General features: G+C 47.2%; 1 long non-coding RNA gene across 4 annotated transcripts; it reads left to right on the top strand.

The window, feature by feature from the left end:
* Positions 1-383: 383 nt before the first annotated feature.
* On the top strand, positions 384-18,824 carry LOC109369444 (uncharacterized). 4 transcript variants are annotated; one of them, XR_014885535.1, is made up of 4 exons: positions 13,171-13,439; positions 13,738-13,952; positions 17,062-17,293; positions 17,714-18,824. It is a non-coding gene; the product is annotated as an uncharacterized LOC109369444 (long non-coding RNA). The 4 variants fall into 4 exon arrangements; XR_014885536.1 differs by lacking the exons at positions 13,171-13,439; positions 13,738-13,952 and adding an exon at positions 384-632; XR_004160946.2 differs by lacking the exon at positions 13,738-13,952 and having other exon boundaries at positions 13,185-13,439.
* Positions 18,825-23,802: the final 4,978 nt, after the last annotated feature.

Below are 23,802 nucleotides of genomic sequence, written 5' to 3'. Positions count from 1 at the left end.
CTGTCAGGGAAATTTTTCTTCTAATCCATAAATGTAGGGCATCTGTCAGATTTGTTTGATTTTCATATATCCCATGGTGATAGTGTGGCTCCACGTCCCTTTGACAATTGTCCAATGCTTAGGTACCTTCTTGGATGCTTCAGTGCAAAATCCAATGCATAAATTTATCCTGCAATAACTCCTCTAGTTCACATTCTTGTCTATAAAATCCTTAAATATTTCTGCTTCAACCTACCCCCTTCTCCTGCCCACTCACATCTTTTACTTCCTGTTATAATAACACTCAGAAAAATGAGTGGAGGCTTTTCTGTAGCTTCTGCAAGGTCTACATCTTGTTCATCTATCTAGGGAGTCCTTAAACTCTTAAATATCACACAGCTACATGAAACAGCACCTTAGATTGCTTCGTTTTCTATTCAACTCTGATAGAGACAATTTTAGGGATAGGATGTATCTGCTTTTTTAACCCAGCTTGTGTTTCCCAGAATTAGCACCTTCATGATTACATCTCATTTCTGGTGCTGGAGAGCTGCATCCAGGAGCTGTGAAGTGGTAAACAAAGCCCTCAACTATCTCATGTTCTTCTTCATATAGATGAAAATGGAGACGAAGAAGTTGAATGGTGTTTTAAGGTAAGCTAAGAAAAGATCTAGCATGTGTACAAATAGCTGTCTGTTAGAGAACCTTGGGGTGGAGATCTTCATGATGGAGGATGAATCATAGTCTTGTGGACTACCCAGTGTTCTTGTCTAAGAAAACAAGCAATTTGTTGCCAGCCTGGACAAAGAGTGACTTTTTGAGCAGAACTTGTTCCAAGCCAGTGATGACAGCATGTCTCATCCCAGGATGTTATAAGAAATCCTTCACTTGATTAAACTCTCTTAATAGACTGTCTACTCATCTGCTAAGAACAGAAATGAGAGTAAAGCCTTGTACCTTTTTTCCTGATATCTCATATAACACTACTGGCACTGATGGCTTGCACCAGTGCATCCTAACTCTAAAACATAGAAGCAATGGGCTGTTGTTCTCTACAATGCTAACAGAATCTAAAAGGCAGATTGTTGCATACCTTGGTCTCTCTGTACCTCCCTAACCAGCCTCTTGGGCACACTGGGCTGTACCAGTCAGTGGGAACTCAGGGTCCCTGGAGCTGTGGCATGGTGATCCTGCCACTCTGGCATCACTCAGCTGTGTTCCAGGCAGGGAAAGCCAACTTTGGTAGCATGAGGGGCCACATGTGCTCTCAGGTGGTTGGTTTAAGCCAGACTGAAACACCCATATTGCACATTACTGATGCTTATAGACAGCACAAGTGAAAGTAGAGTCCATGTACTGGATTTGTTGGTGGATGAATGTTCCTCTGGGCTGGATAAAGCTGGCCTCTGAGCTGATCTTAGCAGAGGGGAGTGGAACCATCATAACTGATTTCTATAGCTTTTGTAGAACTGCATTTAAACTTCTAAATTTACTTGTATGGAGAAAGAACCCTTTGTGCTCCTCATGCACCAACCATGGTAGGATGAGGCATTACTTCATACTCTTACTTCCATGCAAAGATTTTGTGGAGGGGAGGGTGGAGGGGAAGCAGGTCTGAGGAGTGCTTTCCCTCCTTGAGCCCGTGTGTTGGGTTGTGAGCACATTCCATCATCCAGTACAGAGCAATGTATGGGCTGGTGTCACACACAGCTCTCCACTTCTATCTCTGTATCTTCCCTAAGAAGGAATATCTCTGTCTTTGGCAACAGCTGTAAAAATGAGGAAATATTGGTGTTTTATTGTGTGTCAGGGCATGGAATCTGAGCTTTGACCGCCGTGCCATGAGGAGACAGCATATCCTTCCTCCCTTCACTGTTTCATATAGGCTGATTTGAACACTGCAGCAGATTATGGCACTGTGGGTGTTCAGAGTTTCAGGATGATTGATCACCTCTCATAGAGATGCAGATGGTACTGTGATGAGTTCCAGATCCTTTCAATTGAGCATCTCTAGGGACAGCTTTATGGACCAGGTGAAGGGGAGGGTGCTCTTAATTTATTTTAAAACAGCAACAACAACAATGCAGGATTTAAAATTAAACCCTCTTGGCTCATAAATAGTAACTTTAAAATTTGACTCCTTAAACTAAACAGCCTGAAGGGCTCTGGTCACACATCCCTGAAGTCTTCGGGAAGACCTAGAGAGGGCTGGGTTTGTGTTAAGGTCTCACCTGACGGAGCCCAGGTGTCCTCCTGGCCCTAGAGGGTGTGCACCAGCTCCTGGGTACTGTAATAGGTGCTGTGTTAGTGACCTGGTCAGATTACCCCACTTACTGGATCTTCATCCTGGGAGCAGGACCTGGAGCTGCACAGTGCTGAACACTGCTTTCTGAACCAGTTGGAGCATGCCAGCAGTTGTCCTGGACCTGTTATCTCAGTAACTACATGGCTCATCACATCAGCCCTGTTATCATTGCTTTTCATCAGCGAGAAGCCACGAGCACAGCTCAGCATCTAAGCTCTCTGTTAAGTTCTGTTGTCTGACAAGAGTGAGAACCTCTCCAAGAAAATCATTTGCCACCTTTTTGGCACAGATTTCGATGCTTCCCAGCGAGCTGGCAGTGTTGGATCAACTTTCCCTTTACCTAAGGCAGGTTATGGGCAAGTCCCAGCCATGCTGGAGCAGAAGCATGGGCCGAGGCTGCTGCACTCCTCACGTCCCCATGCCCCCTTCTGCTCACGAGAAGGCTGGGGAGTTACAGCCCCTCGCACATGGGCTTTTGTTCTTAAATCTTAGCTCTGTGCACAGAGCTGGTTGGCTTTCCAGAGGCAGTTTCTGGGCTTTCTGGTGATGTCAGGCTGCTCCCTGAGCCAGCTGGCACCAGTGTCCCTGACAGCCCGTGCCGTGGTGGTTGTCCTCGCAAGCACTCCTGCCTTGCTGAGCACCGCGCCTCTCTGCCGCCCAGCCTGGCTTCTGCAGTTCGCTGAAGGTTACTGGAGGTTTAAAACTGCTTTGGCACTGTCTGCAGTCCCTGAAGGCGAAGATGCCTGTTTATTGTTACAGCACGGTGTAAGCACAACACAGAAGAATCCCTGCAGAAAAGAGTATTTCAGTGTAGCAGACTTTTTTTTTTTTTTTTTTTTTTAAAGAAGTGTTGGCTGGCCTCTAAAACTTAAATACCACTGGAAACTAATGCTAAGGGTTGGGTGGTTTTTCTTGTCCTCATAAATCATGTCATGGAGTTTTTGTTACTCTGCTCTCATCCTGTGGTATCTTTCTAGTGCTGATAACAAGCGCTCAGCCCCTGTCCCCCCCCTTCCCAGAGGGGTGAGTGCGGCCCCCAGCTGCTGGCAGCTCTCCCGCTGCCTGGGCCGGCCCCATCCCTCCCACAGCTAAAGCTGCTCTTGCCTCTGCAAGCCTTGAAATCAGCTTTTCACTTATCTTTAGGGAAACTGAAGTAGCCACTTTGGAGTGGAAACCCCTGCATCCCTCATTGTGGAGCTAGGGATGGCTGGAAAGGGAGACTCTAGCTGCAGGGCTGCCTGGGGGCTTTGCAGTGCTCGTGCAGTTGGGTATCCCAGGGCACAGCCAAGGGGTCTGTTTGGGGCAAAGGAATGTGGGGGCTGAGCCCTCCCTGAGGACCCTTTCCTGCCCGTACGTGAGCAGAGAAACCTTCCTGACCCCGCTGTCAGTCCAGTGGACCTGTTGCCAGCCAGGGCTTTGGTTTGCATCTTTCACTGCTTTTCTGCACCGGAAGAGGAGAAGCAAGCTAAATATATCTAAATACATATGCCCATTCTCCAGCACCCAGCTCTGAAGTTTTCACTGCTTTTTATTTGGGCCGTGTAGAGGAGGAGGCGGCCGTGTGCCTTCGTTTCACATGTGCTGGCGTGAGATGTTAGATTTCAGGAGAGCGCAGCCCTCTTCTTGCTTGCACCCATAATTCTGGATCTTTGTGATAATGTGGAACAAATGCTGAATTCCGCAGCTCACAGTGGAGAAGAGGCAGAGGCCTCTTCTCCACTGTGAGCCTCCCTGTCCCGTTGGCCACAGGCTGCAGTAGCTGTGTGGTGCAGCAGCATGCGGGCACTGTGGCCGAGGTGATAGAGAGGGTTCCCAGCGGTCTGGCACACGGGAGCTGCAGTGACTGCTGGTGTCACTGCCGACCTGCTCCTCGTGCATGCATAATTCAGCAGGAATAATGAGTTAGTTCCCCTGGCTGCTGTGAAGGAGCGGCTGATGAAGTGGCCCATCATCTCTGCAGCTCGTAGTGCATCCTGGTGTGAGCAGTGTTCTGCATCTCTTGGATTTACTGAGAGCACTGAAACTTCCGATCGGGCTTTTATTTCTCTCTTCTCCTTGCATTTGATGTGAACTTCATGCTAACGCGCTGCAGCTCACTTGATGTTCCTGTCACTCTTTCAGCTTTCACATCTTTGCCAGAGAGGAGCAAATCAATTAGGTCCCTAAAACTTCAATGGTTTCAAAGCAGTCGCTTGTAAACACATTACTCAAAGAAGACAATTAGCAGAATATTCATGACGTAGGCACAAAATTCAGGTTCAGATGCCTCTGGTTTATCTGCCACGCTTTCCCTTTTGGGAGTCTGTAGTTACTGTGAGAGATTTTAACATAAAAAAATGTCTTTTTAAGGAAAGACATATCTGTGGAATATCTGCCTGAATTCTAAATTGCACTTTTTCTGTTTTGCTAAATACAATGGTGGTAACAATCTTTTATGATGTTTTAATAGCAACTGTGAGGGGGGGGGGGGAAAGTGACATCTTTTTTGATGATTCATGCACACGTTCAGAAAAATACATAAATAAGTGGAAATACAGCATGCTTTAGGTATGGCATCTTATAGCCAGTGATTCTTTCAGTAAGGGGTCTGTCTGAGAGTAATTTTTTATAAGTCTCTTTGTGAGACATTCTTTTACCTGACCTCCAAAGGTAAAATTGAAACTCAAACACGCACGGCAGCTGAGCTGCAGCATGCACCTGCCCATCAATAAGATACAGCCCATGTTCTGGCAATGCATTGGATCTCTAATGTGATCTTCAGGTTTCCCAATAGATTGAACAGATTCCCATAGGGTGGGATCAATGCTGCCATAGTGCAAATCATGCTAGATAGCAGTATGAATCAGTAAGTGCCACTTAAATGATTTCAGAAGGGAATCTGTCTCTTGAAATTAACTGTATTTTGTTGTTATTAATTTGTGTAACTGTACAGCTAAGAATCTGGAGCTTGATTTTTACAGAAAATCATCAAATTGATGTTAGAACCACTGCTTCCACTTCCTTTTGAGAGACAAAATACAAATTCTATCTGAGATTTTGCCATTAAATAAATGAAAGAATGACTAAAAGGAAAGGGTTTGTTATTGAAACATTTTGTTACCAGAACCATAAAATAAACTAATAAACAGATAAAAATAAAACAACGGAGGAGATTTAATACTAAGAAACCTTCAAAACCTATCTACCTATAACCTCTAAACTTATAAGCCTATAATGCTGTCCCAATGTCTCAGGGTGCTGGCCCACTGCTGTGGCTGCAGCTGCCATTTGGGCAGTATGGGGCTGCCCATCAGTCTGCATCAACATAGCTGTTCTGAGCAATGAGGTTAGGAGGGCCCAAACATCCTGCTGCTGTGCTGCTTGTGGGAGCAGGGAAGGCTCCTCCTGTGCTGGGCCAGTTGTGTAAATCCAGGTGCTGGAGAAGCTGGAGAAGTGGCACCCGAGACCTGGCTGTTGCTTGTTGGCAGCAGGGAGGGGATCAGTCTGGCACTTCTCCCTCCCTGCTGCTGCAGCACAGTCTGGCAGGGTGCAGCAGCACCGGCTTAGATGTTGTCTTTCTTCGGGCGCTTAAGTGGTGAGGGCCACATGGGTGCAGCTGTCTCTCTGCCCTCTTCCACTGCCTGCATGCTCCCTGCTGGCTCACTGCAGCTCCCTGCATGGCCCGGGCACCTGGGCTGCCACACTGGTGTCTCCCATTCAGATCTTGCTGCAGGGCAGGGGCGGCCAGGGCTCCTCTCTTTGGGGCTACTCTTCTCTTACAGTGTTTGAGCAAATTGAATAATCTCACCTGAAGTATGGGTTGCTATAGAAGAGTAACTAAAAAGTGCAAAGGAGAAGAGTTAGTTGCTATTGCTTTGGGACAGAAAGATGGCAAGATACAGCAACTTTGATACAAGACTTTGCTAAAGACAAACATGGGCATTAAAAAGGTCTAGTGGTCAGTTTAATCCTTCAGCTTAGGCTGACTGCAACAAGACACATTGAAAATGTGTTGAAATAATAGACTCATCATGTCTGATTTATTTATCTTTCTGTTGCACAGATTCAAACTCAGATACAACCCAAATGTATTTTATCCATAGTTCAGCTACTCAACAGTGCTACCTCTAAAATACCTGGCAACAGCCAGAGAAAGAAATGAGGATCAGAACATTTACAGCCCTCCTCATCTCTATTACTAAGGTTTATTCTATTGGAGCCTGCATCCCTCCCACCAGAATATTGTGAGAGTTGATTTATGTGAGGATCAACTGATACGCCTTCCTACAGGCAGCAAGTGCTTCCTGCTCCGTCAGGAATTCAGGAACGAATATAGATTGAGCTGACGAAAGAAGCTGCTCATTTTTCCTGTTCAGAATGCTCTCAAAGATCCTCTCATTCCCAATACTTCTGCCTCAAACTCTTCCTTATCAATCACGATACAGTTTTCACCATAAGCCCACCAGACCATCTCAAATTGATCGTTCTCAGCCATCAGCCAGAGTTTTTGTGGAAAGCTGAGATCTGCGAAGGTGTTGAGGTGACACTCCATGGAAGAATTATCAGGTAAACAGTTGGTTTTGTCTTTGCCAGCATAACATTGTGAATTCCTTCATTCCTTCCTGTCTTGAGGTTACAACAGCATTGCAAGCTGTGCCTTGTTTCTGTCCTGAAGGAGCAGGAGAAGAGGAGCTTGAGACCTCAGACCTCAGACATCTCTGGATCAGAAAGGAATGTTTCTTCTTCAGACGGCTCAATTTTAATTTTTCTTATCTCAGATTGTCAGGAGTTCTCACGTAGAGCTACTCCTGCCATGAGCTAGTCTTTGCTTTGCCAGTCAGCAGTGAAGTCCAACTGTACTGTCCAGGGATTCTGTTGGGAGATGCTCACATGTTACCATGATGCCCTCATGTCGTCACAGTGACATCACAGTATGGTGTCCAAGGTCTGGCAGAAGAAGCAGCCACAGCTGGTGGCACTGACCAGCACTTGTTGCTGGTTCTGCACAGAGCCACGTGTGCTTAACTTGAGTCAAGGAGCAAATAAAACTGTACTGAAAGGAGATCACCCTTCAGCTAGACCTTGCTTCCCCTTCCCTGTGTTCCCTGAATAGCTCCATTCCAGCCTCCTTGGTGTCCCTGTGGTTCTCCAGATGGGAAGGAAATCAGTTTCCCAGGCAGTGGTAACAAGAGAAAATAGCAGTATCTTCCCAGTTTGTTACCATTTCTTGTAAATGCTCTGTGATTTCAATAGCACAGCTTCTGCAAGGGAATAGCTGTGTACCCGAGTGATGCCCTGTTATGACAGCAGTCTCTCAGACGCTGCTCTGTAGGTCCAACCAGAAGAAGACACCAAGTATGTTTTGCTGATGGCATAGACAGGAGATGTGCAATCCCTCTTTGGTTCCTTTTATTTGATATTTTAGAAATATAGGAAATAAGAAAACAAAGTCAGTTATGTTCTTTAAGCCTTTTAGATTACACTCTTCTCTACAGGATCAGGTGCTTAATCTGTAAAGGAAAGGCTTGTTCTGGAACTCGTGTCTGGATGCAGTGTATGCTAAGTTTGAGGACCACAGCTTCCCAGGGCAGCAGGCACAGCCCTGAGCTGCTAGAGCTTAGTGATCGTTTGGACTCTGCTCTCAGAGATAGGGTTTGGGTGATTCTACATGGAGCCAGGGGTTGGACTCGATGACCACTCAGGATCCGTTCTGATTTGAGATGTCTGCATTATACCAGTGTTTTCCTAAAAACTGGAAGTGACACTTAGCCTTATATTATTTAACTAAAAGCAGGTGATGTGACCTTTTGGAAGTCAAGCAGGACAGTTTCTTATCTGTCTGAGGGTAAGCTGGGAGGATGGCCACTGGCATAAGGAGGACTGCAGTGATGACGTAAAGCTCCCATCATTTTGAAAACCTGGGGCAATGTTTACTTGAAAACTCAATCTGCCAGCACTGTGCTGCAGCCTGGAGCCCAGGATGTATTGCTGCTGAGACCAACGTACAGCAAAGAGTTGCTCGTCCTCTTTCCATCTCCCTGGTTTCAGATAGAAGTTGCTTTTCCCCTGCTCTGTTTGGGACCCATCCTCAGTGCCTCTCCAGCAGTTTGTTTGCTGCTCAGCTACATCCAGGCTGCCCTTGCTCCAGGTTGTGCTGGTGGGACAGTGCGTTCTGGGAGGATGGGGCCAGTTTTGAGATAGGCAGCGCACTGCTCCCTGCAGCCATAGTGTTGCCGTAGCCCTTGCTGTGTCTGAAGCCCTATCTGTGGTCTTGGGCCTGCACGTCAGGAACCCACTGCCCTGACAGGAGCAGGCAGAGAGCTCTGGGCAGTGTTAGGGGACTTGTGCCCCTTTTCACAGCTCACTTGTAGGGTCGGGATGTGATTTGTTGTAAACAGTGGAACTACTGGAAATCCATTATGTGGATTACATCTTCTGAGTAGGACGTGGTTGTGTTATGGGTTTTGTAGGAAACTGACTTCGATATAAGTTTTATTTATGAAGTTTGATGGAAAAACTGAGCAGCATGTTTTCTGGGTCATCATGGCAGTGTTAAGCTGCTTTCCACTTTTAGTACCCTGTAAATAAAAACCTAGCAACCTATTCTTCATTCTTTGGAGCCCCACCAGGCCTGCTGCACAATGCCCTGCCGTGTTGTGGGTGCACTTTGTCCTCAGCATTTTTGGCTCACTGCTGTTGGGAGCTGGCATGGAGGATGGAGAGAGCACCTGGAGCAGGCAGCAGCAGCAGCAGCCCTCTGTTCCCTTGAAGACAGCAGGTCAGGAGGGATGAGAATGAGTGCTTCTCCCCAGAACGTCACAGGCATCTTCCTGCAGGGGTGTGCAATGTGCTCCGACTGACAGACGTACTTCTGGAAACAGTGGAGGCGGATGTGAGCATCCTCATCGCGGTGTCCAAGTGCTGCTCCTCATCCAGATAAGCAGCTGTGAGGTTTTAACAGAAACAAGAGCTTTCATCTTCCTTCCTCTTCCTGACAGCAACATTCCCATTAAAACTTTCTCAAAAAGTTCAGCCTCAGGCAGACACCTGGCTTGGGGAAAAAAACTCAATGTGATTGACTGCAGTTGTGCAGTTCTATAAGTCCCTGAAAACAGAGGATTTTATCAGGAATTAGACTTTATAAAAATCCTATTGAGGCTTCAGTTTCTAATTCTTGCTGTTGGGGATGGGAGACACAAACAAACCAGCATTTAGCATATAGTATGTGCAGCATTTAGTGCCTTCTGAAAGATTTCTTTAATACCGAGCCTGACTGGAAGTAGGTCAATAGAAAAAGGAGTAAATCTTATTTGCAAAAAGGCATTAGGAGCTCCATTGTGCATAAATCCAATTGCCACTGAGCAGAGATCCTAAAAACATCAGGAATTGGAGTCTTGGATCAAACAGTTTTGCACAGTGTCATTGGTGAAACATCCCCACTATTTCTCGCCTTCCTTGCACTGCTCTTCCTGTGGTGCAGTGGGGTGGCTGTGCCCGTCCTCCTCTCCTGTAAGGCTGCTGCAAGTGGACTTGCTTGTGCTGCTGTTTTCTTATGGAATCTATAGGATTATTGCTGCCATGACCAGCAAAGCCCTGCTTGGGGACATCAAGCGTAAGGCTCCCTTCTGGAAATGAAAACCTGCTGCTGACGATGCCAGTGGCATTTGGAAAAGTCATCACCATGGTTTTAAGGTTAGAAACCCTTGAAGTCCTTCCAGCTTGGGCCAATGAAAAGGCAAACTCACAAACTTGCAACTCTTGCTCTTTTTCTTAATAATAGGAGGAAAAAGGTCTCAGTGAAATAGCGCTTCACCAATGAAAACTGAACTCGTCTTTGTTTCTTACTAAAGAAAATAGGAAACCCTCTGAAAGCTTTTCAGAAAACATAGTCTGAGTGTGGCCAACCAGAAATGCCAGCAAATCCCAGCTCCTCAAAGGAAGCTCTTCAGTCTCCGATAAATTTTTTGAATACCAGGTCTCCACAAAGAGGCAAAGCAAAACAGCTCACGTTAAGTATGGTGGTGAGCTGTATTGACGAACACATTGAGAAGCTGTCGGTGTGGGGTGACAGGGCTGTGCCCCGGCTGTGTGGTGCCCTGCGGGACTGCTGGAAACACCATCAGCTGTGCAGCTCCATGTCCCCAGCCTGCAGGGCTGCCATCCTTTGCGGCTGTGGGGCTCTCTGGTGCTGGGGCTGTGTGCCTGATCTCTATGCAGTTCTGGGAAGCACCCTGGCTTTGTGCTGGAGGGTGTGCGGCTGTGCTGTGCTTTGCTGACTGCCGGCTGCTGTCGAGCCTGTGTCCTCGATTCACCCCAAAGCCGTGCTGGGGAAACCAAGAGAAACCTTGCTGCAGGAGAGATGCTTTTCTCTCACTTTAATATCTTTTATTAAATAGCTTGCATATCTTGTTTTCATGCTGGAACGTATATTTTTGGGTGTCACTGTACATTGGGTGTACTTATGAGGCAAAGAAGGAAGAAGTAGGACTGTACTGTGATGTAGAAATACTTTGCATCCTCCACAGCATAAGAAGGGGCTGAGGCATGATGGAGGTTGATAAAACTTGGCAAATCTATCTGGGGATGGGAGCGAGATGGTCTGGGGCTGTGCACTGGAGCCCTGTCACTGCCATGCGTTTGCTGAAGCCGGTGCTGGTCAGTGCCAGTCCTCCACCCCTGCTATGCAGCCTCGTCTTCAGGAGCTCTGCTGGAAGGTCTCCCTGTTCCCCTTACATGGGGTCGGCGGACAGGTGCCAGTCACAGTTTGAGGATCCATCTCTGTTGTTCCATGTGTTTTTTACCAGCCACCGTTCAGAGCCCATTCGCACGTTTGAAGAATGAGCAGAGACTTGAAACAGCCAGTAATGGATTTTTCTCTGTGCTTTAATCACTTATTATTAATATATACTGTGTCTTTTGGATTATACACAGCAGAAATGAGAGCTGAGCAAAATCAGAATGATAAATACTTTACCATAACCAAAATACACAGAAGACTTGTCTCTGTGCTCTCTTGGTTAGCCACTTTGCACGAGGTATTCCCACAGTGCAATTTGTTCTCTGCAGTCGCTTGGCTTAGCAGTATTAGCAGAGGGTGAAGCAATGATTGTCAATGACAGGTAGATTAATTTCCCATATGGTTTTGTTGCCTATTAGAATTTATCAGCTGCCTCTCCTCCTCAGGGACAAACCCGGCCTGGCCGCCCAGGTGACCTGCCAGCGTGTCTCTATTATCAGCAGAGGTTGCGCTCTATTTACAGTCTAACTTATTCCAAATGTCACTTCCAAACGATCCAGTGCAAAGTGCTTACAGATGCCTGAACTGAGGAGAACGGCAAGGGAAAGGAGAAAGGGCATTCCATGAGTCCATCTCGTCAGGAAGTTTTGTCACGTTGCCAAAACCCCAGCGCACGGACTTGCCAAACTCGATTTCTTTCACCCTCTAAATCAGTTCAGTATGCGGTGCAGGAAAGCATCGGCACAGCGGTGTCCTTGAAGGAGCGAGCACGGCTCACTTGCTGTTAATTACAAACAATGAAACAGATGGGGGGGCTTGCTGTGAAATGGAAAGCACGTACCTACTGCTGCAGAGCCGAAGCCATGGCTGCCCGGAGCTGCCCACATGGGGCAGGGACACGGCCTCTCCCCAGGCTGTGTCCCGCACCATGCCCAGCCTGCAGCAGGGCTGGCTGCTCCCTAGGACCTCCTGCTCCCCATCCTCTTCCAGCAGGTCTGTGACTCAGTGCTGCACAGAGCTCCTGGTGTCCCCGCAGCCTGCAGCCTGACCTCGAGCACACTCGGATGCTCCTCGCAGTCTGCTTTGTGCCTGCTGGGAGTTCCAAGAGCGGAAGGGGTAGCTTATCTGTCCCGTCCCCTCCCACTTTTATTTCCTCTTTTACTGCTACTTAAGAGGTGAGGTAAATGTGACTTCCCAGTCTTGTTTAGAAAATCTTTGTGGAATTCTTCTCTTGTCTGTATATGAGACATTGCTATTTACTTCACTTTTTAGATATCTAACTAGATCTAATATCCTAGATATTAGATATCCTACTATTTGAGTCATTGGTGGTTCACTGATGCTCAGGTCCTTGCAAGAACTGTCAGAGCAAGACAGTTTCACCGATGTGCTTGCAGTGAGACCAGCTGCACGAACCTGTTCAACCAGGCATTGTGTACGAGCACCACTTGCAGTGCCCACAGTGGAATTGAACCCACAGGCCTGTGTGGCCATAGAGGAGTGACTGAAACCCCCCAGTGGCCTTAACATCTCTGCTCTAATGTCTGCTAATGAAGTAGAGGATGGCAAGAGCAGTGGTGGGAGTAGGGGTACTCAGTCTGTCTGTGCCAGGATTCTGTGAGAATATCAAGGCCTGAATTTAATATATCATTTTTATGCACATGGACACACAATACTAATTTATACTGTAACGGTCATTAGTAAATCCTTAGATGTATACAGGCCACACAGACCATTGAAGTCTCAGCTCTGCTCTTCTGTGTGGAAATGCACAGCTCCTTATGAGCCTCAGCTGATCTCTGGCCATCCCTCTAGTGTCCAGGTGTAGTGTATGATTCTTTGCGACAGTCCGTACATCACTGACGGGCACTTCAAAAGACAGCTAAATCTATCCTGGCAGACCTCATATCTCATTCTACAGTGTCATTTTCTGTGCTAGACAACCACACGTTTTCCTAACCTCTCAAAGCATTCAGGCTCATGCTCATGGCATCCACGCATGCCTTGCATTCACACCACCACCTCTGCTGCCCACAGGGCTGCACAGAGCTCCAGCAGCAGCAGGTGAGGCACATCTCTCTGAGCTCCCCATTGTGGGGCCAGTGCAAGTCCATCTGATATCTTAAGCCCCGTGTGTGCATTTTTCCCCTGTGACTTGGGCTGACTCATGGGCTGCAGCTTCCTCCAATGCTGTGCAGCAGCAGCAGCTTGCCGGCTCCCTGGAAGGATGCCTGGTGGCAGTGTGCCCTGTGGGCAGGTCCTGGCCAGCCCCAGAGCATCACGCTGAGCACCCCGGTGGTGGAGGGCTGCTGCTGGAAAGGGTTTGCTGTTTGGGTCAGTGTCTCAGGGCTGGGAAGCCAGCCCTTAGCTGTGCTTTGCTATCCTGACTCTATGGGCTTCTCTTTCACAAGTCCTGAAAGCAGAGACCGGATCTGTGAGGTGAGGAGAGAACCGTACCAGGAACTGATGTGAATGGGAGTAACCAAAAGTTGCTGCTGGGAGGTCAGGGCTGAGGGACGTCATATGTAACGAGTCTGTTTACCTTCTGTGCTTCTTTCAGGAAGTTTCTTCATAGTTTTTAAAAGTGGAAAATCTGGGGGTGGTTCTTTCCTTTCTCCTTGTAATCTCTGGGTTTAGTTAAGCCCACAAAAATGCTCAGAGAAATTGCTTAATCCTGCTGAAGTCTGTCATCATCTTCCAGCTCTAACTCAATACAAATTTTTGTTTGATTTTTGAGGAAATGGTCATTTGCCACGAAAGAAGACAGTATCTGTGCGTGTTGCAGAGAGCTTTTCAATAACTGCTGTATTGCAAAAGCAGGAGCAGCTCTCAGGGCAGCCTGGCGTGTGGTGTGAGCAGGCTGTGCCTTCTGCCAGGCCATGCAGATCTCACTCCTAGAACAGAGCTGAGCTTCTAATCTTCATCATGTTGCTGTGACCTCCTCCGAAGGAGGTATTTATTGTACTCTTCCTTTTAATTTTGTCTGAAATCACCTTTATTTGAAGATATGTTGCATTCTGGGTAGCTGTGGGATTGGCTACTGCCTGCTCCTGGTGTAGCAAGTTACCGGTGTCCAAGGCCCTGGTTTTCTAGTTCCTGGGAAGTACTATTCTGTGGCCAAAATATCCAGGACTCAGCATCCATCCCCAACCTCCGCCAGTTCTCTCCGTACTTCTCAAACACTGCTGAGGTTGGCTTCCAGCTCACAAATTTCCTGAACTGCTGTTGTTCAAACAGCCTTTTGATTAGTTCTTTCTTTCAAGTATGATGATTTACTAGAAGGGCCATCTGCACTACCTGAATGAGCACTGTCTCTCCTTTCCTCTGCTTTCCATCCTCCCTAAAGAGCTGCTTGCAAATGTGGCAGGTGTTTGTTTGCGTCACCGCCAGTCTAGAGAAACAAAATCTTCTCATTTGTGGCACGTACGGTTGTATTTCAGAACAAAGAGCTGAACTCTATTTCACAGACTGCGAGCACCCGATGTCTTGTGGCTGATCTGAGCAAGTGACAAAAATCAGGAGGTTTTTGTTAATAAGCTTTAGCCCAATTTTTGAAAATCTTCTGAACGTCCTGGATGTGGTCATGAGCCTTCCTTGGTTACAGCAAAATACCCCTGTGCCTGTGTTACATTTCCCATACTTCTCAGCTAAAGCCTGACTGATAGCAAGGCAGCACAGTGCAAATTCTGGCGGCAGAAGCTGTACAGAAAGCTGCTTGAGTTGAGTTGCTTGGCAGGTTACCCATCCACTACAGAATGTAGTGTTTCTTCTAGAAAAAAAAAATCAAACTTGACCTGGGGAGGAGGGGAATTCAGTTCTCCACCAAGGAAATCAGAATGAGATGTTTCCTCTGGGAGGTGTTGAAAGGTTGATGCTTGTCTGCTGTTACAGCAGTGGCTGGGTGCCAGTGCTCTGGCTGCACTGCAGTAGACTGCAGCTCCATGGGATAGGTGCTCTGCTCACAGCTCCCCACGCACAGTAAGGGGCCCGGGACTCCAGGCTTGGTTTCACAGCGGCCCATCTGAGCACGTTTGTGGCGTTAGCTCCCAGGAGAAATATCTGAGCCAAGAATGTTCTGAACCCTCCTAATTTAAGGAAAGTTGCAGTAATGTGACCTTTTGTGTTTCAGTTTAGTATAAAGCTAAACAGAACTTGAAATGGGAGAAAAGAGTGATTGTTGAAATCTCACCCGTGGCCCACCAGAAGGTCTGATAGGACAGATGCACAGTGGCCCTAGAGACATTCAAAGGCTGAGCCAAAATATTTTGGAAGGACTGTGGTAGAAATGGCCAAGGCAGATTGTTCTTCTGTCATCAGCACTGCTGTTTTAAATGAAGAGTGAATAAACGCATGGGAAGGGCGTAGCAGTTCGTTATACCGGCTAAGGACCACAGCAGCAGCTCCGGCACCACCTTGTGCAGCAGTTCCACCCTGCAGAGTACCCAGGCAATAAGCTGTACTCACAGCACCTCTGTATGCCCCAACACGGTCCCTGCAGCCTGAAGCTGGGGCCTACTGCTGCTGATGGGCAAAGATTGAGCACCTTTGTCCAATGCCAGAAGTGAGAGCTGACTCGGCACCACTTTCCTTTAGTTCCACTTGGCTGTGCTGTAGCTGCCTGTGGGTGTCGTAAGGACTCACTCGGGATTGCAGCACTGAGGTGTTTCAAACCAACTGCTGAGGCTTCCCCACGGCTTGGAGGAGCTGTATAGCAGGATGAAGTGGGATTATTTTGCCTTAGTGGGAATCACACACCTGGGCCATTTCAGATAGAGCAGGCTGGATGCAGTGGGTGCACAGCAGGCTCCAGGCATCGCCCCGCTCCTGCCCCACTCAGAGGTTTGAATAGAAATGAAGTGCTGAGCTTGACTACCCATCTGCAAGGCAAATAAAGCAAGTTTCTGTATGGAGGATTAGCACAAAGCTAAAGCCCTACTGGTTTCATTTGAAAATTCCTTGGGAAGAGAGGTTGCAGCCAGCTTTTAAAACTCACTTCGCACAGAACATCTTATAAAATTATGTGGTAGATGAGGAACATATGTCCCTTCTGCCTGTTTCATTTTGCCCTACTTTAGCTCCTTCCTTTCACAAAGATCAACTTCTGCAGTGAGTCCAAGCCTGATGTGAGGGCTCCTTCTCAAATCTATGTGGTTTCCACCCTCATTAAGTGAGACTAAGAAAGAAATGCGTGTAAGAAGAGACTAGTCTGGATAATTTCTGATAAATTGCCTTTTTTTTTTTCTCTTCTTTTCTTTCGTGATTAACTGAGCTAAAGTAGTCCCAACTTGCACAATCCCACGTGAAAGAAATGCAGCCAGCATGAAATGTGATACTGGAGAACGCCCGCTGCGGGGCTGGCAGTGATGGGAAAGGCCTGGCAGGTGCCCCCTCCTTCCCACCAGCAGGAAATCCTGGGTGCTGCACTGCAAAAGGTGTTGTTGGGGACTGGTGGCAGCAGACACGAACTGGTTACAAAACACTGCACTGAGTCATCTGCCCGGGCAGCAGCCTGTGTCGGCTGCTGGAAATGGTCTCAGCTCTGATTTCCCGGGGCAATCCCTCCCTGCAGCTCATTCGCCCTAAGAGGAAGCACTTGCAGTAAATGCAGGAGGAGATGAATTGCCTGGATTTCCAGCAGCGAGGCCACGGGTGAGCAGGCAGTGGCCTGGGCTGGTGGTATGAAGGAGCGTGTGAGCTTTGGTGCTCCGCATCGGGCCCTGAGCGGCCAACCTCTTCCTCACAGCAAGAGCTGCCAGGGCTGCTCCTGCCCAGGGGACTCTGCATCAGGAAGGAAGGGAAGGGGAAAGTGAGCGTCTTTCAGAGCAGATGAAAAATCCAACCGAGGTGCAGCAGCTGGGGCCGGCCATGCCATGCGCTGAATGGGAGGAAGGAGGAATCATTTCCTCAGGCCTCCTTTTGTGCTGCTCGATAATTAATGCTGTGCTAGATCTTTAAGTTTGAGCACCTGGAAAGCCTTCAGCTGTATGTAGGCCAAAGAAAACATGGTTTTCCTGTTAAAAGAACTCTCATTTTATCTCATCAGCCTGTGCGTTTCTTGCAGACCCTGCTCATGTTTGCAGAAGTACATTTGGGCTCTTTCCTCTGTTCTCATATGCAACTGTTCAGCTGGCCAAAGGCTGCGGAAAGTTTCTGGAGAGCACCAGAGAGAAACATCCCATCTGGGGCTGGGAGGTGATGCTGCTGCTTGGCCTGGGCTGGCCAGGAGCATGGCGGGCACTGCTGGGAGCCACTCTGTGACGACATGGCAGCGATGGGAGCTCAAGCCACAGCTGGTAATGCAATGGCTGAAAAGTCCTCTACAGCTAGCATCTTCTCTAAAAAAATTCTTCAACATTTCTTTGGGAGAGTATGGCAGCCCTTGCACGTAACATGTTTATGTATACAGTGACTGATCTGCATGCAGCCCTGCACTGTAGAAACAACTGGTAGGTTGTAATGTTTGTAAATGTTGCTCTCAGATTAAAATTTAAGAGACAAGCTATGAAAAGAGATCTTATTACAGCACTCTGTGACCAAATACGGTCCCAATAAAATGAAATAAAAGAGAACCAATTTTATCTCAGGCCATTAACATTCTCCCAGATGCTGTGTGCCATATGCCAGGATTTTTAGCTCTAAAGCAAGCTGTGCCTGTAACACCTACAAACTCACTGACTTCTTTCCTTCTCTCTCCACTTCCCACTCTTTAACAGGTGAGGAAAGATGCAGCAGTAACTTGTGACAGTGCTCCTGGAGAGCAGCGCAGTAAGCCGGGCCCTGGGGACCACCAGCATCCTTGCCTCTGCATCACCCCATCCAGCACTGGAAAGCACTTCTGTAGGCAAGGAGGTATCCATCTTCCATACTGTTGAGTACTCAAGAAGGTCACTGACTTGCACTGTTATTCTGAAGGTCTCCATATCCATGTGACATGTGCAGTCTGTATCTGTCTGTATCTACAGACATTAGAGGTACCAACTCCTACTTTACTGTTATTTGTTTACTACTTCATCAGTTTGCTTAGATTCTCTAGAACTCAAGATAATCTAATTTAAAGTCTGAATCCCCATGATTTCACACAAAAATGAAATTTTTTGGAGGCCTAAATGCTCCATTGTGTGCATTATTTCCATTGGATTGAGAGCAGATTGAAAACTGGAAGGGTGGACATTTGCATGGTCCAAGAAATGAACTAGCACTGGATTGTTCTTTTCCCTTCTGAGTTAAGCTGACAGCAGCCATAACATCAAGGCTGAAAAGTTTATTTACTATGTAAAGGCCATATTTTCCCTTGTTATCCCAGCTCTTTCTGGCTTGCATTGCTTGGCAATATCCCCTCAACCACTAACACCCAGAGGCGTGGCACTATGATGGGATGAAAAATGAACATGAAGAAGAATATTGAAGATTTAAGTGGGTATGGTTCTAAGAAAACCAGTGGAAAACATGTTTACTCCAAGCATCTGTAGCACCTAATTGAGGCAGTGATATTTTCTCTAAGAGCACAGGGAATGATTTTCTACTTTCTCTTTGGATTTGAATTTTGCTTTGCATCAATGTGACATAATCCATGGAATTATTTTCTTACAGCTGCTTTGGAAACTTTCTGCCCATACACAAGGATATGCTAATCAGGGTGAAAAAGCTTGCAGTCATTCAAGCTCTGCTGATTTCTAGACTCTTTGTTAGGAACTGTTGCTTCCTCTCAATTTACAGAAATCTAGTGCTCAGTAAACACTATTATTTTTGAGCTATTAATGTTGCTATAAATTTGAATGCTAGAAAGAAGGTGGCAGATTGTGATTAAAATGGAACTGATCTACATCTGTGTGTGAAGTCATCGCCTGCACTAAATGTGACAGAGAACAAAACACGTGTTTATGTGCCCATAAAGGACAATCTAGCGCCTCTACTCTGCAGCAATGGCATCGCCAGGTGGATTCCTGTAGGTGTGGATACCTTCAGGTCACAGCCATACCACGGGGCCTTCTGGGGCTGTGCTGGGGCAGCTCAGGCAGCTTGCAGTGCCAGCCCTGCTTGCCAAAGTGGGGAAACGCACTTTGCTGCCTCCCTGGGGTACCTTGCTCTCCATTCTCTGCCTTTTGTCATTGCATTTAGATGGCAGCTGTTTCAGAAGTGACCTTTTCCTTTTTCTCCAAAATGCAGATTTACATTTTTCATAGATCTTTGAGGATGCAAATCTTACAAGTTGCATTTTAAAGATCTTCCACTTGACGTCACAGCCCCATCCGTGCCATCTGGAGGAGCGGAGCAGCCCCGAGCTGGGTAGGTAGGCTGGGGAGCAGAGAAGAGGGCTGCGGGCAGCCTCACACAGACAGGTGCTTCTAAATGTGGCTCTGAGAGCACTCTCTGACCAATGCAGGTACCCCCAACCCTTGCTGGGCCTCCAGGCAGGGCCACGAAGGAAGTCAGCAACGTGAGGTACTAAAATGCAAAATATTTCTGCAAAGAAGCTTTACAATTCCTTCTCTCTTCCAGTTAGTGTAAATTAACGGCAGTCCGGAGCTGAGCTGAAATGTGCAGGGTGAGAAATTGGGAGAGTTATTTTTGGAAGAAAAAAAAATATAACCCTTTAATAGCCACCCATTCATTTGCTTTTTAATGTGTACAGGGCTTAAGCAGGCTCTGCAGAGGCCTGTTTGCTGCCCACAAATGCTGGTGGCAAGCGTCTGGGCAGGGGGGGAGGAACCCTGAGCTGCAACAGAGTGGTCAGCACTGGGAATTTCCTTGTGTCCTACTAGGATAAGGTCTGCCACGTGTCCTCTGAATAGAATCACCATGGGCCCTGCTCTTCTAGGATATGCCAAGGCTTGCTACCAATCTGAAAAGTCTGAACTTTGATTGAGGTTTTCTTCTGAAGTACCCAACCCAACAAAGAAAAAACCAGGACAGTGAAGCAGACATGAAGGTATTTAGACTACAGGGGGGAAAAGAGAGCCCAGGGTTTTCTTTAATTTGCAGTTTATCTGCAGCTTGAAAGAGTAAACACAGCCATGCTGAACATACATAAGCACAGCTTGGAGAGCCATTGAAATCTGGGTCATGGCTTCAGCTCTTCCTGGGGACTTCGTTACAAGGATGCAGGGACCAGGAGTGCTTCCCAGCAGGGAGACTGGGGGCACCAAGCACAGCAGCTGTCTTCACACATGTGACCAGGTACCGTCAGCCTGTGTGGAGCTGACATCGCAGGGTCGGGAAGCAGGAAGGAGATGCAGGGTCTATCACTAGGCAGCTTGGTTCCGCAGCAGTGCTCAAGCAGGAGCGGCCAGTTGGCCTTGCAGATGTGAGCCGGGATCAGGGTTGGAGTGCCAGGCTGCACTGGGCTGCTTCCTCTGCTGGACAGTCCCAGCAGAGTATGCACTGGGGGGAGCCAAAAAAAGGCTTGCATTGATCCACTTTCCTATGATTTGGGATGTGAGCATGATTTTGCAGAGCACCACTCTATTCTGTGCTTGAGACCCAGTCTGTGTTTGTATTTTAAGCGGCTCTTCCAAGCAAAACATGTGAAAAGAGAACACTTAAACAGGAAGGACTTGATTTTTCTTCCCCTCATAAATTTTGTTTTTTGTTTTGTTGCTGCTAATTACTGGATACTCCAGCACAAGAGCTTTGCTTGCTAGCAAACCAGCTTCCCGTGCTCCCTGTCCTTCAGTCAATAGCTACAACCTCCTGCTCTATTTGTTTAACTTTTAAAATCCCAGTGGACTGTTTGTGAGCCGGGTCAGCCCAGACTGGTACTGACTGTGTGGGATCAGTGGTGCTGGGAGGTGACTAGTCTCAAAATCTGCATTTAATAACTGCAAGTAGGGTGAGTTTTTGTTTTGTTTTGTTTTGTTTTGTTTGACCAACTGTTTTGGGGGGCTTTGATTATTTTTGCCATGGCTATGCACAAAGAACTTTTCTTCCCTCCCTTTAAACAGATCCCTTGATTACTCTAAGACTTCGGGCCCTGAATAGCTTTCAGTGCTGCCACATGGCCACATGCTCCAAAGCTATGGCCAGTGGAGAAGTCCTTTTGCTTAGAGACTTTCTGAAAGCATGGGTCTGCACTAAGGTATCTCAGTCATGCTCATGCATGGATATTGTTGCTACAGAAGAGATTTCTTGGCAACTGTGGGCTCCTGGGATTGTATTTCAGCATCAGTGGAAGAGGCTCTTTAGAAAGTCCCACTTTGGTTCCTAGTGTAACAAAACTGCTATTTGACCTCAAGCCATCAAATATGAGCTACACTCTGCCTGTAAAGTGATTTGGGACATCATGTACACTTCTATGGGAACACAGACTGGGGCTGCTGGGTGACCTCTGTAGCTCAGCGGGTCCAGAGGAACTGGTTCATTGCTCACAGCTGAGAAAGCAGTTCCTCAGAGCACAGCTTCCTCTCAGCAGGCTCTTTAGTTTTGTGGTTAAGACACTGCAGTTTGTTTCTGTGGCAGCAGCCATGTTGTTGTAATAACCACACAATCACTTCATCACTATTAGAAAGGGTAAGACAGTGAAGATTGTTTTGAAAAATGAAAACTCCCATTCCTGCAGGGCTGCTCTGCTTCACTCCACGGAGCGATGCACAGATTGGTTCCTTGCAGGTGGGTGTCTGACACCCATCTCCTTGGGGTGCTGCCTGCCCCAGGGGAGTCTGGAGAGAACCACACTGTGGCCAGGGGACACACGACTGCTTGCTTTGGGCCCTGCAGGGAGGAGGATTGACCCAGCATCTCCAACTGATTGCTGTGTTTGTAACATCTCTCACTTGTGCCCAAACCTCCATGCCGTCCTTCACTGATGATTTCAGGATGCAACGTGGACTCCACTGGGGTGAACACCGAGGGCAATCACTCAGGGACCAACAGCAGAAACATCTTCCCTTTGTTCAAATGCCAAAACAGCCACAGGATGTGCCTCTGAGTTATATCTACAGAAGATTCTGCTTCCTTTTAAATATTTTTAGAACATAGTCGAGATATTTTTTTTTCTTTTCATGTGTACACATGTGTGTTTAATTAAATAAGAGAACCCTGCTTGCAGGAGGCTCACAAGCAGAGGATGTGTGGAACACCCATTTGCCTGGACTTTAATGCCACGTCTTAGCCTGGGTGATATCACAGAATCGTAGAATGGCCTGGGTTGAAAAGGACTTCAAAGATCATATAGTTCCAGCCCCCCTCTTGTGGACAGGGTCACCAACCACAAACCAGGCTGCCCAGAGCCACAGCCAGCCTGGCCTTGAATGCCTCCAGGGCTGGGGCATCCACAACTTCTCTGGGCAACCTGTTCCAGTGCGTCACCACCCTCTGGGTAATACTCTGTTTCAGTGCCTCCATTAACACTGTTTTAAGGGAATGCCTACCAGAAATAAGTCTACTGCTAACAAAAAAGGAGCTAAGAAAAATACTGAGCACATGTTTCCTGAAAAAAATATAATTTTTCCTGATAAAAAGAAATAAGAATGCCAGCATTCAGAGAACATAGCAGGTTAGCAGAGAGGTCAGTTTGGCTAGCATAGAAATCACTTCTCAGCTCACATGATTTCCTGTTAACTACTGACTGCACCATCAGTTTGGGAAGTTTCTCCTTTGAGAAAGGTGTAGTCATGTGAGCCAGCGGGTCCACACACAGCCATGAGCACTTCATCCTCACGTGAAGCTGTGCGAGTGAATATCTTTTTCTTTTCTGTGTGATGTGGGTTTGGAGTTACAAGTACAAAACAACCCTCTTTGCCCGCCACTTTGTCTCATTACAGTCTCATAGGCCAAACTGCAGCAAACACCAGAAGAAAAATCCCCATGTCCAGCAGAGCGCCCTGCCCCGTGCTCCTGTGCTGAGAGGCCTGCTCCTGGCCTTGCTCCCAGGCCGTCTCCTGCAGCTCAGAAGCGCTGGGTCTGCCTGTCCTGCCATGCAGCCTTTGTGCAGATATGCGGACCAAGCAAGCACCTCATTGGCTGCATATAGATGTTCTGCATGCTGCTAATCAATGCATGGCCTCATTAGAATACAGTTGCCAAAAGTTGGCTGCGAGGTTGTTTTTGGCACTGGGACCAAGTTTGATTTTCATTTTCTTCTAATCGTCCTGTTTTTCCTCCTTCAGAGTGCAGTCTTTTCACAGTTGTTGGACTCATCTTGTGACATGTGCTCCTTGTTGCCACGCGTTTGTTTTTTGCTTCACATTCAGATTATTAGCAATATTGATGCTCAAGATAATTCTCGTGCCATTTCTGGAGAGAAATGCAAATCTGAGCCGCTTTCCATTTAATATAAACTGAAATTCCCTGCAATGTTATCATCTGCATGGGAACAAGCAGCCCATCTGCACCTAACATCAATATCAGAGTGAAAGACCCTGCTTTTTGCATGATAAATATGCATGGTGACAATCCTCATCAGATCTGAAAGTGGGCCTGATGGGAAAAGTCATTCTTTCCCTAAAACTAGCAGCAGGTCAAATTGCATTTCAGCTGTGAATAATGGACAGCAGTGATTCACCCTGCAGCTAGCCTCATAAAAGTCCACTCCTTATTCTCTAAGATGAATAGGAGTTATATTTTTATAGACAAGCGTTGTTGTTGGTAGGTCCTTTCTAGGTCAGCTTATAACAACACATGCAACCCCTTCTGGCTGGCTTCCAGCTTCACGCAAACTGGCAGATCCACTGTCAGCCCAAAGGCAGGGGCTGGAGCGGGGCTTAGAGGGGATGTGCTGGGCCACGCACTCCTTCAGTTGGGTTAAGAAAATACATTTAAGCTAAACATCAAAACTTTTCAACCCTGAGCCATACTATTTAAGGAG

Source organism: Meleagris gallopavo, chromosome 11 (genome assembly GCF_905368555.1).
Source record: "Meleagris gallopavo chromosome 11, MGAL_WU_HG_1.1, whole genome shotgun sequence".
NCBI lineage: Eukaryota > Metazoa > Chordata > Aves > Galliformes > Phasianidae > Meleagris > Meleagris gallopavo.
This window is presented reverse-complemented; position numbering and strand designations above follow the sequence as displayed.